We start from the raw sequence: 14,522 nt of genomic DNA on the forward strand, positions 1-14,522 counted from the left end.
TTTTAAAAAAGTGGGGACAAAGGACCACGTTTTTTTCTGTTTGACTTTTTGAGTGTAAAGTACCCAAAAATAGAATCATAGTCACAGAAACATGCCCTTTGCTTCACCACAACCATCATGTTATATATTCTGATTCCACTTGCCTGTATTAATTGGACCTTTCTTTATACCCATTCACACACCTATCCAGATGCCAGTTAAATGCTACTGTTCCTGCAGCAATTATCTCTTCCGACAGCTCATTCTAGAAATCAACCACTCTGGAAAATTTACTCCTCAAATCCCTTTTAAACCTTCTCCCTCTTAAATTAAGATTATGCCATTGAGATGCTGAATCAGCTGCTTTATTTTAATCCTTTGGCTGCCTTGATTCTTAAAAAAGTTAACTTAATTCCTCTCAGAGAGAGGATCTATTCAATAATTTAGAAAAACTTCAAAGTTTTTGAGCATTACTACTGTGAAAAAAAATAAATATAGGATCATAGGATTTATTATTTTTATTACTTAATAAATATTCCTGCCAGCTAGATCCTAACCTCAATATAAAGCAATGTTGTCATGCATCTTCCAATGCCAAGGATGAACATATAATGAAACAGTTCACTGAAACAATAAACAGTCTACTTTTTTTAAAATTAATTATCAAAATGATCAAAAGCTTTGAAGCCTAGCCCTCTTGTACTTGCAACAATGAAGCAATTAAACATACACAAACACCTGTGAAGCCAAAGCTCCTAAATATTATGGTGCCCTGAAATGAGGGGACTATGTATTAAAAACTGCTGTAATTTCTACATGGTCACACCAAAATGCATCCATAAAATCTGGAATGTTCAGTTCAATTAGATGTGAATTATTTGATTACAAATATAAAATTGTGGAGCACAAGGGCAAATAAGGGAAAAAGTGACTTTGCCTCAAATATTACGGCAGGCACTGTAAATACCTGCCAATGTCAAAAAAGATAAAACACTGTATGGATGTGAAGCCCTATATGACTAGCATAGGGATAAAAACAGATCCCTTCAACAATTTCTCCCCGTCAATGCTATCGCACTGTTCAATAATATTATGAGCCTACGAAATATACCTATCTTTATTTCTTACCCAGAGCTTTAATGAATGTGTAAAAGTGCTACCTAATTTCACATTGAAAGGTTAAAAGCTAATTTTTGGATTATGTCGTGAACTCCGCAGTCAGCAAAAAATTTTACCCTTTTTATACCTTAAAAATGTGAAATTCCGGGGTATACTCCATGTTAACAAAATTCTATGACAGTAAACTCTACTAACCCCCAGTACACTAAGGACTTGAGCAATACCAGACCCACAGATTTTCTAGATGATTAGATGTTATTTCATTAATACTTCATCATACTGCCTTAACAGCAGGCAGAAAGCAATTTCATGTAATATTACATGTTCTGCACTATTAGACGTCAATAAATGAATCTTGAAGACTGTTAATGCACTATTTTTAGATGATATATAATTGAATACATTTTTTATGAAGCATGAGAATTGGGGCTTTAGTGAGATTAAAAGAGAACATCAATACCCAGGTGAGCCAGATGCAGAACCATTAGGGTTTCCAACAGTCAGATAGCAGATTATCAGAGCTTTATTTCATGAGTGAAAGTGCTGTTTAATTTTGCTCTGAAAGGTCAGGTGCTAAATTTTAGATTATGTCCTGAACTCCCTATTCAGCAAATTGTTGGTATGAAAAATGGTGCTGTATTTTTGGATGATTTACTGTGCAACAGCATGAAATAGGAAGGTATTATGGATAAAACCTCTGGGAAATCAAGAAGTAACAATGCATGAAAAGAAGATATTCCAGATGATTCTATGCCCATGACTGGAAAGAACAAAACCTGGAAAGCTTACTGGATGACTTAAAGAGGATGATGTGATCATCTCTGACAGTCTGTAGATTTGTCCGTAATGGTATGGTTAGAATACCTTTCTCACAACCACTAAAAATAAATCATTCTAACCAAATTGTTCTTTGCTTATAAGAATCAGAAAGTTTTAACATGTTATGACTCAAAACAAACAGGACAAATTTCCTAAAAAGCATGTTAAATTGCTTTGCAAAATACAAATATAGAAACAAAATTGTAAATTTAGCTTCAAAAATACTCCACAAGAAGGAATGTAGTCCACAATGGCAGTTCTTCAATGATTTACCTCTATTTTGTCATACACCATTGAGAAATGCTGGTTTCTCGAGGGCGTTAATTTTGGTCCGTTCCGGGCTTGATAATTTCTCTTCTCCAACTTCCAATTTTGGTTGTTCAAGAGGAATTAATGTTTTTTTTTTTAAAAAGAAAACATGCAATTAGAACCATAATTACACTACTGACTTCATTAAATTTACAAATTAGGAGATGCAATAGTACTAAAAACAAACTGGTGGAGGAACTCAGCAGGTCAGGCATCATCCATATAGGGTGCTAACCAAGGAAGTCTGTAGATGCTGGGGTCGAGAGCAATGCACCAACATGATGGAGAAACTCAGTAAGCCATGCAGCATCCATAGTAAGTAAAAAGTAATCAATGTTTTGGGCCTGGGCCCTTTGTCAGGTACAAGCAAAAACAGGGCAGGCATCTGAATAAAAAGATGGGAGGGAAGGGGTGGAAAGGAGGGATGAAGGGGCGGGGAGGAGCACAGGCTCCTAAAAGGTCATCAGTGGATACAGGTGGAGGATAGAACAGACAAAAAAGCTGGGGTGATGGGGTAGATGGTAGCTTTCTGATAGCAAAGGGAAGGGGGTGGGAGCTGGAGGAAAGGAGACAGAGGGATAGGGAAAGAGAAAGAGCGTCTCAGGGGAGGGGATAACAGAAATTAGAATTGGGGACTGACTATTGACTGAAGCACGGCTGAGGCAGGGCTTCCACCTGAAACATCATCAAGCCATTTCCTACCAAGGATGCTGCTCAACCGCTGAGTTCCTCCAGCAGTTTGCTTTTCCGTTCTAGATTCCACCATCTGCAGTCTCATGTATACATAGGCAGTATCCTTTTGCCTAAAAAAAATGCTTAATGCTTTTACTGAAAATATAAACAAAATTAAAGAACAAACTGTACACCATATTTTACTTCAAATACGCAGGAATGCAAATATACTCATATTCACTGAGCCATAGAATTGATACTTTACAGAAGGCAGCCATTTGCTCCACTCCATATTAATAAACCAAAAGAATGAGCAAATAAATGACATTTATTATTTGTACCAGTCAGAAAAACCCAATTAAGTTTTGCTAAGTGTGTTATTTAGTCAGACTGTAATTACTGGTGATTTTTTTTGTTTATTTTGAGATGCTAAAAGGTGTTATAAATTCTCCCAAATTTGTTATGGTAATGACAATAATACAACAGTAACTTTTGGAGTACTATGACAAAATGCCATTCACTGATTATTCTAACATTATTATTCTGTCATCATGCTGGTCAAAGCTGTGGCCTTCAGGTTGAAGGTGCAGAACCCCGAAGTCTGGCTCCTCTATGTACAAGAGATTTTATCTAACAGTTAACAGGATTTTAAATCTCCCCATACTAATCTAACCTTAACCATAATCTATTCCAGGACCACCAAAAGATCAGTCCGTACTACTGATAGGTCTCTTGATTTTCTTGTACTAACTGAAACTTTGATTTTCATTAATCTATTCTTTCATATTTATGATCCCTTTTTTTTGTCTTGGCATTTGTGGTCACTTAAATTTTTACTATTGTAATGGATGCATCTTACATACCTGTGTGGCTGCAGCAAGAATGTCAGTGTTCCTGTACACTGTACTTACGTATATGACAATAAACTCTTATTAATGGACAATAGCACTGTATAAAGAGAAGAAATAATGAATATGCTAAAAAAAATACAAGTTGTACCAAAAAAGCACAACCTGACAAATAAACAACATATACTAACAGTCAATAAAATTAAACAGTAGTATTTCAAAATGCTTACCTCCACTTATTCTCTTCTCAAGCAGCAAAAGAGAGCTTTTATCTAATGACAGTAAGAAACACGCGTAGGATCACAATCTGCAAGATTAAAGGATAATTTTAGCCTAGCAAAAGACTGATTTTAGTTGCATTTTTGTCATGTCTCCACCTTCCTATGTCAAGCCACTGCCACTACAATAAATCCATTCTTCACTTGAGAAAGTGAAACCGTCAAATAGCAGCCTCTATTCCAGCAAATCATTGAATGTTTTAGTTGAAATTCAGATTTGTTGTCAGAGTACATTCATGACATCACATACAACCTTGAGATTCTTTTTCCTGCAGGTGAGGCAGAATTACTACTTATTGGTAGTGGAAAAAACTGTTTTCAACCTACACATGTAAATAAAATGACTGTGGAATACAGAGCGAGAAAAAAACAAAGTGCAAAAGTAAGAGTCCTTAAATAAGTCCTTGATTGAGTTGGTTGTTGTTCAGAGATATATTTCTAAAATTTCTCCCTCCGTAAGCAAAAGAAGCAAGTCACTTATACACTGCAAATGAAGTTTCCACAACCATAGATTGTTTGTAACTATAGCAAAATCAATGCCACTTATTTTCTTCAAAGAGTATTAACCCATTTTTCCCTACTTCTCATACATTTACTGCCAAGCCAACAGTTAAGACGACTTGGCAATAACTGTTAATAACTGATCCATGTCAAAACAGAGATGCTGGAGGAACTCAGCCAGCCTTGCAGCATCCAAAGGAGGTAGAGTTATTACTTACGTTTAAGGCCTGAGCAGTTCCTCAAGGTAAGGATATATCTTTACTTTCTATGGACACTACAAGTTCAACTGAGTTCCTCCAGCATTTCTATGTCTTGATTACAATCACAGCATTTGTAGACTTTCAGGTTTTACTCAATATGATCCATGCCTTCTAGCAATACATTTTTTCCACTCAGAGGGCATTTATGCTATAATGGTATGATAATAAATGTATTCTAATTTTAATCCACTCCCAAAGGCACAAAATGATTCTAAATTAACATGAAAAAGTGTAGTACATTGCAAGCAAGGCAAGGTCCCTACCAGAATGAGCAGCAAATCAAATATTCCCAGAATTTTTAATATTTTAGGAAGTTACACACCTCAATCCAATATTGGTTTTAAATTGAACAGAAGAAAAGGTATAATTAACAAAGTTATTGAGACTTCTGATTGTTAACTGCTTTACCAGACAGGAGCTGGGAACAAGACTTAATCATCGACTCAAGATGGTTGCAATTAAAATTCATGCACAATGTTTATTCAAATATAAAAGAGGTCAGCACAATTTTTAAGCATTAGCAGTTAAGGGTAATACCACTTGTATTAAATTTTTAATAGGAAACATTCTCCTCGTGCCCACCTTCTATTCATTTGATGATGCAGAGGTGTTCAAAACTACAAATGAAGAAAAATCCTTTTCTGGCATGTCCAACGAGATCCACAATGCTTGTGACTCAAGTCTAAAATGGAAAATTATTTTCTCTCTTTAAATATATTAACAACCACTTTGAATTCCATTGCAAACAACCTAATAACTTTGGTTCACTTAAGAATTGTTCAAAATGAAAAAAAATCAGAGGCTTGTCTATAGTTTATGTTATTTGCAGTTATTGCCATTTTTGGAATCTATCTGGGAGATTTAATATTTTCCTTGTTCCAGATCACCTTTGCCAAAATCACAGAAATAATCTATCTAGCCAAGGTAAACAAAAATTAATTACTATTCTCAGATCAAGTCAACAACGAAAAAGCACAAAAATGAAATACCAATTTTATAATATGTGAAATTAAAGGCAAAATTCACTTAGAGAAGAGCAAATGCATCCATTTTCCTGGAAGCTTTTTGCAAGATAAACTACTATAAAGTCCTCTTACTGGTTATTTTATTTCATTTATAAAAATAACACTTACTTTGCATGTTTATTTTGTATTTGACTTCACACTGATATTTAGCACAATCCTCAACTAAATTTAAACATTGATGATTTTCATTACCCAGCAATTTTCATTATAGAATGTAACAGACATATACTGTGTTTTATAATTAGTTAACAGAATATTCAGCTTGAGTCAAAGTATATCAGTAATCCTTGCTCTCTCACCTCCAAAATACAAATCAGTGGAACAATGCGAGAAATATTTTCTTTTATTTCCTGCACTAGTAAAGAATAACATATGATTCTATTTTTTTGGGTGAAGTGGATAGTAATAAACAAAAGGTTTACCTTCAAATAGGCTGATTTCTTTTTAGAAGTCTAGGTCCAAACAGCCCCTCCAAAATGCTTTCATACCCTTAGGGAAAAACAATTATGACAACATCAGTACCAACAGAATTGTCCTGGCAACAACCTTCAGGAGTCATACAGTAGGCGTTATCTTCAGAATTACATATCTAACAACTTTTACTATAATATTCATTACTATCACTGGTATATGTTAAATTGCACCACATTTACAAATATAATAAACAGTATTACAGGTTGAGTACCTCTTATCCAAATTCCGAAATGCTCTAAAATCCGAAATCTTTTAAGCGCCAGTTTGTTACCAACCATTGTCACTGCCAGACCTACATGCATTACTCAAAGTATTTTTTGCCATCCAGCAGAATTTCTAGTATATGGTGCTGCATTTATCTTCTTTTGTAAGTAGAGATCGTTTGTTTTGGTAAGTAAAAAATATTATTCACATTATTAAACACATTATTCCAAAATCCGAAATACTTCTAGTCCCATGCATAAGGGACACTCATCATTAATATTAAGATTCAGAATTCAGCTCAAAAATAACTTCACAAAACAATCATTGTTGATCCTTTGTTTGTACACAATAAATATGGTTGGCAGATAGAATCAATAACAATTTTTAAAATATAAAAGTTTTGCTCGACATTTAACTGTGCCTTATTTAACATGCCAGTGCTTCATGTAATTATTCAGGTTCCACTAAGTGAAGACAAACAACTATTTTCTTCATGATATTTTCATCAACAATCAGGGAAGTGATAATGCCCAATCCTTTATCAATTACCATGAAACATCAGATTTGATATATTTCTAAAAATTTCTATATTTGAGCTAAATTAGACAACTATCTATATATTCGGGGGACAAAAATTTGCATACTTTGTGCACACTGATATTTTAACAAGATCTGAATGAAACAGTCTTTAACTAAGTCATTAGAAACAAAAGCAAGGAGTGGTCAATTGACCTTGCACCTCATCCAATTGCCAATCACTCATTTCAGTCATAGGTTGACAATCTTTATCCTCCAAAGAGAAAGTGTCACTACGCACGCATTCCAACAAACGTGCTCAGAATCTTGAATGGCATAGATAAGATTACCTCATTTTTAAAAAAAACTCTAGTGAGGGTAGGCTGATCATTTTCAATCTCTTTTCACAAGTCAAAATCCTCATTGCAAAAATCAACATCATAAAACTACATTACAAATTATATTCTGATCTTTAATGCAAGAGGGTTGGAGAATTAGATTAAGGAATTTGGCAAAGTCAGATTTGAGGTACTGTAAATAAAACATCCCAGAGAGATCCACTGGCATTGGAGTTCATGCATTTTTGATGTTTGGGCTAAGGGATTGACTTATAAAAACTGATGGGAGAAACATTGGCCATTACTTAATGGAATTTAAAACAATGAGAGGTGATCTCTTTGAAACATTCAAAATTCTGAAAGTGACATGTATAAAAGGCTATGTTGTCAAGCTGAGGAGTCCAAAATCAAAGGGTGTAAAATCGAATAGATTGGTCATTTAATACAGAGTTATATAAAGGGTTATAGATCATTGAATCCTCTAGCCCAGAAGGCTGAGAGTTCACTAGTGGAGAATATCCAAGGTTGAAATTGACCAGAAGGGAATCTGAAATAAAGGGACATGATTAGTCAGAGCAACAAGTGCGAAGTGCACAAATGCAAAGCATGACAGCCCGTGGAAGGGGGGGGGGGGGGTTATAGGACACCTCAGCCCCACAGTGGCAGAGATCCAGCAATGAGGGAAGGAGTGCAACAGCTGGCAGGAATGGGAAGAGGAGAGGCATGGAAGATCCTGACCCTGCAGAGGCAGTGGATGTTGTCACTGACTTATCCAGTGATGGTGGAGGTGACATGATGGCCAGTAGCAAGAGTGACGACATTGAGCAGCATGAGGCAGCCAAGATGGCGGTGGCAGGGAGAGGAACCCTCGTTGTGGGTTATCCTAGCGGAAATGGAAAAATTATCTTTAGACTTGAGCAACAAAAAAAAGACAGTTGAACACTAAGCTGGATAAATGTGAAAATGTTTTAAAAGAGTGGTTGAGGTAGAGGAGAGAACAGGGGAGAAAGAGGATTGAATAGTAAAGCTAGAAAAAGAGGTGACAATGTGGGGGGAAGAAAATTGATGCCCTAGAAAATTATAATAGGCGAAACATAATAAAAATTGTGGGACTGCAAGAGGGCAAAGAGGGGGGGAAACCCTGTGGCCTTCTTCCAGCGCTGGTTGCCAGACACCCTGGGGAGAGAGAAACTGGTGAAGTCAATGGAAATAGAATGGGCCCATCGGCCCTTCTTTTCATGCCTGGGCCCTGGTCAGAGGTTATGCTTGGTGCTGGTGAAACTGCAACACCACCAGGATCAGGAAAAGACTTTTAGTGTTGTGATTGCAAAGACCGGGGTGCTGGAACTGGATGGTAGCAAAGTGTTTTTCTACCCAGACATAAGTGAGACCTGCTGCACCAAAGGAAAGAGTTGGAGCCAATAAAGAGGGTAGCAAAGCAGAAGGGATACAAGAGTACAATGAGATATCCAGCCACTTTGAAGATGCTGGGGTGGGGGGGTTAAAAAAAAAAAGAAAATTATTCTCTGAAACAAAAAAGACTTGCTGTTTGTCAGGCAGCTTCCAGTTTGTAATAACTAACAATATTGGGATGGAAATTATTAAAATACTATGGGTTAACAACAATCAAGAGTCTAAAAGAAGTGGTCAATATTTCAGGGAGAGTGAGAATGCATTGTAAATAATGATAGTGGACTAATAAAAAAAATAAGAGTTTATTGTTTCTGCATAATAAAAAGAATGGGGAAAGAATGCAACAAGAAGGATGGTCTGAGGTGCTTGGGGGAGGTGGGTGGAGAGGTAGATGGGTGAGAGATGCACAACCTATTATATGGAAGGGATGGTGTCGAACTCACCAAAGGAGGGAGAGGATGACAATGGATAGAATGAGGGTATGTATCAGGGATCTATGTGGGGTCAATTAGCTGTCTTATTATAATTCTTTTGGTTTTTTTCCCCTTCTTTTTTGGGCTTGTTGTCTTTGTCTTATTTTCCCAGGGTTTATCACGGGCCTGGTGGGCTGCAGCAGACAGCTGAAGGTAAAATGTTGGATGAACAATGGATATGGGGCAGTGGAGGTGCAGAAGAAACACAGGTCTGAGAGTCTACGAGGCAATGGCTAACAGTATAAAGTGCAATAATTTCAATGTTAATGGCTTGAACGGGTGGTGAAGAGGAAGAGTTTGGCACACATTTAAAAAATGGGAGTGAACCTGGCCTTTCTCAAGAAACTCACTTAGAGTGAGAACACCAAAAATTAAAAAGGGAATGGGTGGGCCAGGTAATAGCCTCCTCGTTTGGCTCAAAGGCAAGGGGGGGTGGCAATTCTGATAGGGAAGAGTGTTCTGGTGAGATTGCAGAGTGTGACTATAGATAAAGCAGGAAGATTTATACTGCTGCATGGTAAGATATATTCAGAACCCTGGACCTTGGTCAACGTGTATGCCCACAACTTTGACAATGAAAAGTTCATACAGGATATTTTCCTGAGATTGGTAGAGGGAAAAGAGAACATCTTGGTTGGGGGAGATTTTAATTTTTGTCTGGATCCTGTCCTAGACAAGTCAACAAAGAAAATAACTAAAACAAAAGTGGCAAGGGCTACTATTGACGGCACGAAGGAGCTGAATTTGATAGACTTATGGAGACAGAAGCATCCAAGGGAGAGGGACTACTCCTTCTACTCAAAGCAATATGACTTCTACTCCAGAACAGATTTTTTTCCTGTCTTCAGCCCATGTAGAGGGTAGGATCATGGAGGCTGAGTACACTGCAAAACTTTTCTCTGACCATTCACCTTTAATAATAGAAATGCTAGATAAGCAGGATATGGTATACAGGTTGTGTCTCAATGCATTGCTGTTAAAGAAGCCGAAATTTTGTAGTTTTGTAAGAACGCAGATAGACATGTTCTGTGAGGCCAACCATACCTCTACTCCAGATAAATTTCTCTTGTGGGACACCCTCAAGGCATATTTGAAGGGTCAAATAATTGGATACACTAAAACAGTAAAGAAAGAATATGAGGGAGGTGGACAAATTAGAACAAGAAATTGCTTACCTGGAAAAGGACTTCAGAGGGTCATTATAGGGCTCTAACAAACAAGAAATTGAAATATAATATGCTTCAAAAGTATGTTATGGAAAGGCCATAATGCGGTCAAAACAAAAATATTATGAATTGGTTGAGAGCGCCCATAAAGGCAGCTGAGGACAGAGCAGGCCTCAAGGACGATCAGTGCGATAGAAATTGGGAATGACAGGATCTCATACGAGTCAAAAGAGATTATCAAGACCTTCGAGGAATTTTACAAGGGTTTATATAAAATCAGAATTGGTAGGGGGACTGATAAAACTGACGAGTTCCTGTCTAAATTAGAGTTGCCAAATTTAGACCCAGAAGAGCAGGAGGGACTAGATCATTCTTTCATGGAAGAAAGGATAGGGAAAGTATTGAATTTGCTGCAGACTAACAAATCTTCAGGGGAGGATGGGTTTCTGTCCAGGTTTTATAAGGAATTTAAGATATAATGATGCCTCTCTATATGGAGGTGGTAGACCATACCCTCCAGAATCTTTTTTGACAGGAATCATCATAACAAATATCTGCTAATGCCATCTTCTTATAGGCCTATCTCATTGATGAACACAGACTATAAGATACTTGCCAAAGCCCTGGCAAATAGACTGGCAGGGCATTTACCGAAATTAATAAAGACCAAGCAGGCTTTGTGCAAAAAAGACAAGACAGCCGATAACATTGGCAGACTGTTGAGTATATTGCATCTGGCACAAACCAAAAACAGAGGGGTCTGGCTGTGGCCCTGGATGTAGAAAAGGTATTTGACAGATTGACGTACTGATATATTTGACAGACCCAGCAAACTTGTTCAAGCTGCGCTCTACTCAGGAGGACAATAGGGAGATCTCAGGGTATAAGGTAAATTGGGATAAGAGCAAAATCATGCCACTTACTGAGGGGGATTACAGTAATGCCAAGAAAATGGTCACCCAAAGTGGCTGCAAAACGGGATCAAATATCTAGGAGTTACAATAGACAATAACTTGAATAATTTATAAATTAAATTAGACCCCCTTGCTGGGAAGAATCGAGGAGGATCTAAATAGGTGGATGTCCCTGCCCATAACGCTAGTGTTAAAATCAATGTGTTGCTGAGATTCCAGTACCTCTTCCAGACATTGCCTGTGGTGTCGCCCCGGGGATTCTCCCAAAATTTACTTTCGCGAATAAGGAATGGAAAGGTGGTCAGGGTCTCTATGGAAAAATTGGCCTGCGATTATAGCCTTGGCAGATTACGAATGCCGGACTTCAAGAAATATTATTGGGCAGTCCTGTTGAGATACATTGCCTCACTCTTTAAGGGGGAAGGTGTACCATCCTGGGCACAAATTGGCCTGAACATGGTAGGTGAGAAGGTAGCAGAGGACTTTATTTATAAGTGGGACACTAAATTGTTGTCTGGAAAAATAAGCAGCCCCATATTGAAACAAATAATTTCTATATGGAATAAGATCAACCAATATATAGGAATCAAAGTGGGGCAGTCTCCAAAAACACACCTGCCTCCAAATAGGCTAATACCGTTGAAAGTGGGTAACAAGATCCTGGACACCTGGCATTGTAATGGCATCAAGTGTATAGAGCAGTGGTGATTAATGTCATTTGAACAACTTGGGAACAAATATAATCTATCAAATAAGACGTTCCACTGCTACCTTCAGACAAGATCTTTTCTGAAGGACAAGTTAGGTCCAACTACGGCCCTACCAGAGTGCAGTGACATGGAAACCCTGATTCGAAGGGGGAAGTTTTTTTTGCAGTGTATTTCATGCTCCAGACAGGAGGACCGAAACCAGGCCTTCATAAGTCAAGGCAGAAGTGGGAGTCGTACTTAGGAATATCGATTGATGAGCACTGCTGATCTGACCTGTGACAGACCAGTATGACTGCAATAATTAAAGCGTGGTACAGGCTGGTACAATACAAATTTCTGCACCAGGTATACCTGACACAGCAAAATCTGAACAGGTCTAAGCCAGAATTATCAGACCAATGCTTCAGATGTGGCATTGAGACAGGAACCTTTGTGTACGCAACCTGGACATGTACCAAGATGAGACCTTTCTTGGTGGAACTGGGTCAAATCCTGGAAAAATTATAGGTAAAGAATTCCTGCAGGACCCAGAGTTATTTCTGTTGGGAAACATAATGGACATAAGACTCATGATGATCCTCTCCAAACTTCAAATTCAATTTGTAATGATTGCATTGGCAGTGGCCAGAAAGTGAATAGTGGTTACCTGGAAGTCTGACTCCTGCACAGTGGAATATAGAAATGCAAAGCTGTGTTCCCCTGGAGAAAATCACCTACAACTTAAGAAAAAAGTACTACATCTTCGTAAAAATGTGGCAACCGTACCCAAATTCCATAACACAATTATAGAGAGAACTGTCGTGCCTTGCCGCCTCACCCTCCCTGTCAGCCTCGCAATTAGGAAAAGTCGTGAGAGGAGAGCAACTTGAGCACCACCTACCTGCGACTTGATGTATAATTTACACCTTTGTTGCGAATGTCCTAAGTGTGTGTACCTGCATACCTTCCTTGAAAATGTTAACCATTATCCATTCATAAACAAGCCCAATCTAACATTGCCAACTCATATCTTCAAAGTTTCCTTTTGTCTTGATTTTGCAGCCTAGTAATTACTTTACTTTGCTTACAAACCTCTTTACTTTCCATCCTTTTTAAGTATCCCATCATGTTATGGGCCCAAAGATGTCAACAAGAACAGAAACTAGGACAAGATGTATGTGACAACCAGATTTTTTTTTTCTTTAGATGTGCTACTAAAATCTACGTTCTCCTATCACAGGAATACTTATGAATTCATAAGTATTTTATCCTAAAAAGTAACTAAAGACATTTTACATTCATGGACATTAGATATCCCTATTTTTTTTCTCCCTTTCAAGTTTATATGGTGTATTACATTTAAAACAGGAATCTAAACTATTAATATATTTCCTTTATCACCCCACCTTCAACAATATCCTGTAGTCATCTTGGATAATATGAGACAAGATTTAATGACGATAAAAGGTGATAAAGTCAGAAGTCATTAATGATATAAAGTACACAGTTTGACCTGCTGCGTTTCTCCAGTATTGTGTTTTTACTACAACCTCCTTTCACAGCCCGTTTCCAAAATATAACTGATGACACAGGGGCAACAGAGCGCAGCCACTGAAGATAAATGATTATGACAAACATTCATCACGGAAATCACTTCCAGGTTAAAAAAAAAGCAAGGAACCTTAAAATGTGGCACAATACCATCACAACACCTCTTTGCATGTTGCGGTGCTTCGGCTGAAATCTCCAGCAGTCTCCACAAGACAAGTAAACGCTCAGCATTTTCTTCAGAGGACTAAGAGAAAAAACCGCCAGCACCAAAGGCTTGCAAAGCCAATGGGCAAACGATACAGTAGGGGCCGGAAGAAAGGATGACAAGGAGTTTGGGTAGGGGGGGGGGGGGTGAAGGGACAAGGGACTACAACTCCCATAGTGCACGACGGTACCTCACCGGCCGCGCATGCGTACCTGCTGGAAGCTCTGGGCTCCTCATCGCGCGCCGCCTCCGTTTCTTATGAAAAGTTAACGGTTTCCCACATGGAAAATAAACTTTTTTAAAAAAAGAGAAAAACCCCGTCGAATAAAATGGACACTTCTGGCTAAGAAAATGCGGGTGAAACTGAGGTAAATGCAAGCGGTTGACGGTTTATTGTTTTTTGGACGAGTTTAATGAGACGAAGTTGTCAAGGAGGGGTGGGGGGAGGACGGAGAGGAGCTTGGAGAGAGGAGGGGGGGGGGTGGAGGGTAAAGAAGCCTTACCTACATCATGACTAACTTTGTGTGCCCGGTGTGGAGCTTCTGTGGAAAGGCACGGTGTTGACTGTGAGACGGCTCCATTTCCTGACGAGGTTTGAGGCGTGGGGTCAGCGGTTTCCCGCCGCTTAGCCAACGTTCAGCCGCCCGCTCGCCCCGTCCTCTTCCATCGCTGCCGTCGTCAACAACAACACGGCGGCGTGGCGTGCGCTTGCGTCACGCGCGGCCGCCCGAACACGGTGGGGAGGGACGCGTTCGCGTCACGGGGTGGC

General features: G+C 38.5%; 1 protein-coding gene across 4 annotated transcripts in view; it reads right to left on the reverse strand.

Moving 5' to 3' along the window:
• Window positions 1-14,510, reverse strand: part of LOC138744326 (uncharacterized) — a 76,464-nt gene extending 61,954 nt beyond the window's left edge. For 2 of the 4 annotated variants that reach the window (XR_011345446.1, XM_069900267.1), the window contains exons 1-6: window positions 14,261-14,510; window positions 6,233-6,299; window positions 5,368-5,467; window positions 3,977-4,053; window positions 3,762-3,846; window positions 2,191-2,280 (exon numbers count right to left, since the gene is read on the reverse strand). The gene's annotated coding sequence lies outside the window, so the exon portion shown is untranslated. Of the gene's footprint in view, window positions 1-2,190; window positions 2,281-3,761; window positions 3,847-3,976; window positions 4,054-5,367; window positions 5,468-6,232; window positions 6,300-10,403; window positions 10,438-14,256 lie in introns of all 4 variants that reach the window. The other 2 variants (XM_069900269.1, XM_069900268.1) reach the window with 2 other exon arrangements.
• Between the last annotated feature and the right edge of the window lie 12 nt (window positions 14,511-14,522).

Source organism: Narcine bancroftii, chromosome 10 (assembly GCF_036971445.1).
Source record: "Narcine bancroftii isolate sNarBan1 chromosome 10, sNarBan1.hap1, whole genome shotgun sequence".
Classification (NCBI taxonomy): Eukaryota; Metazoa; Chordata; class Chondrichthyes; order Torpediniformes; family Narcinidae; genus Narcine; species Narcine bancroftii.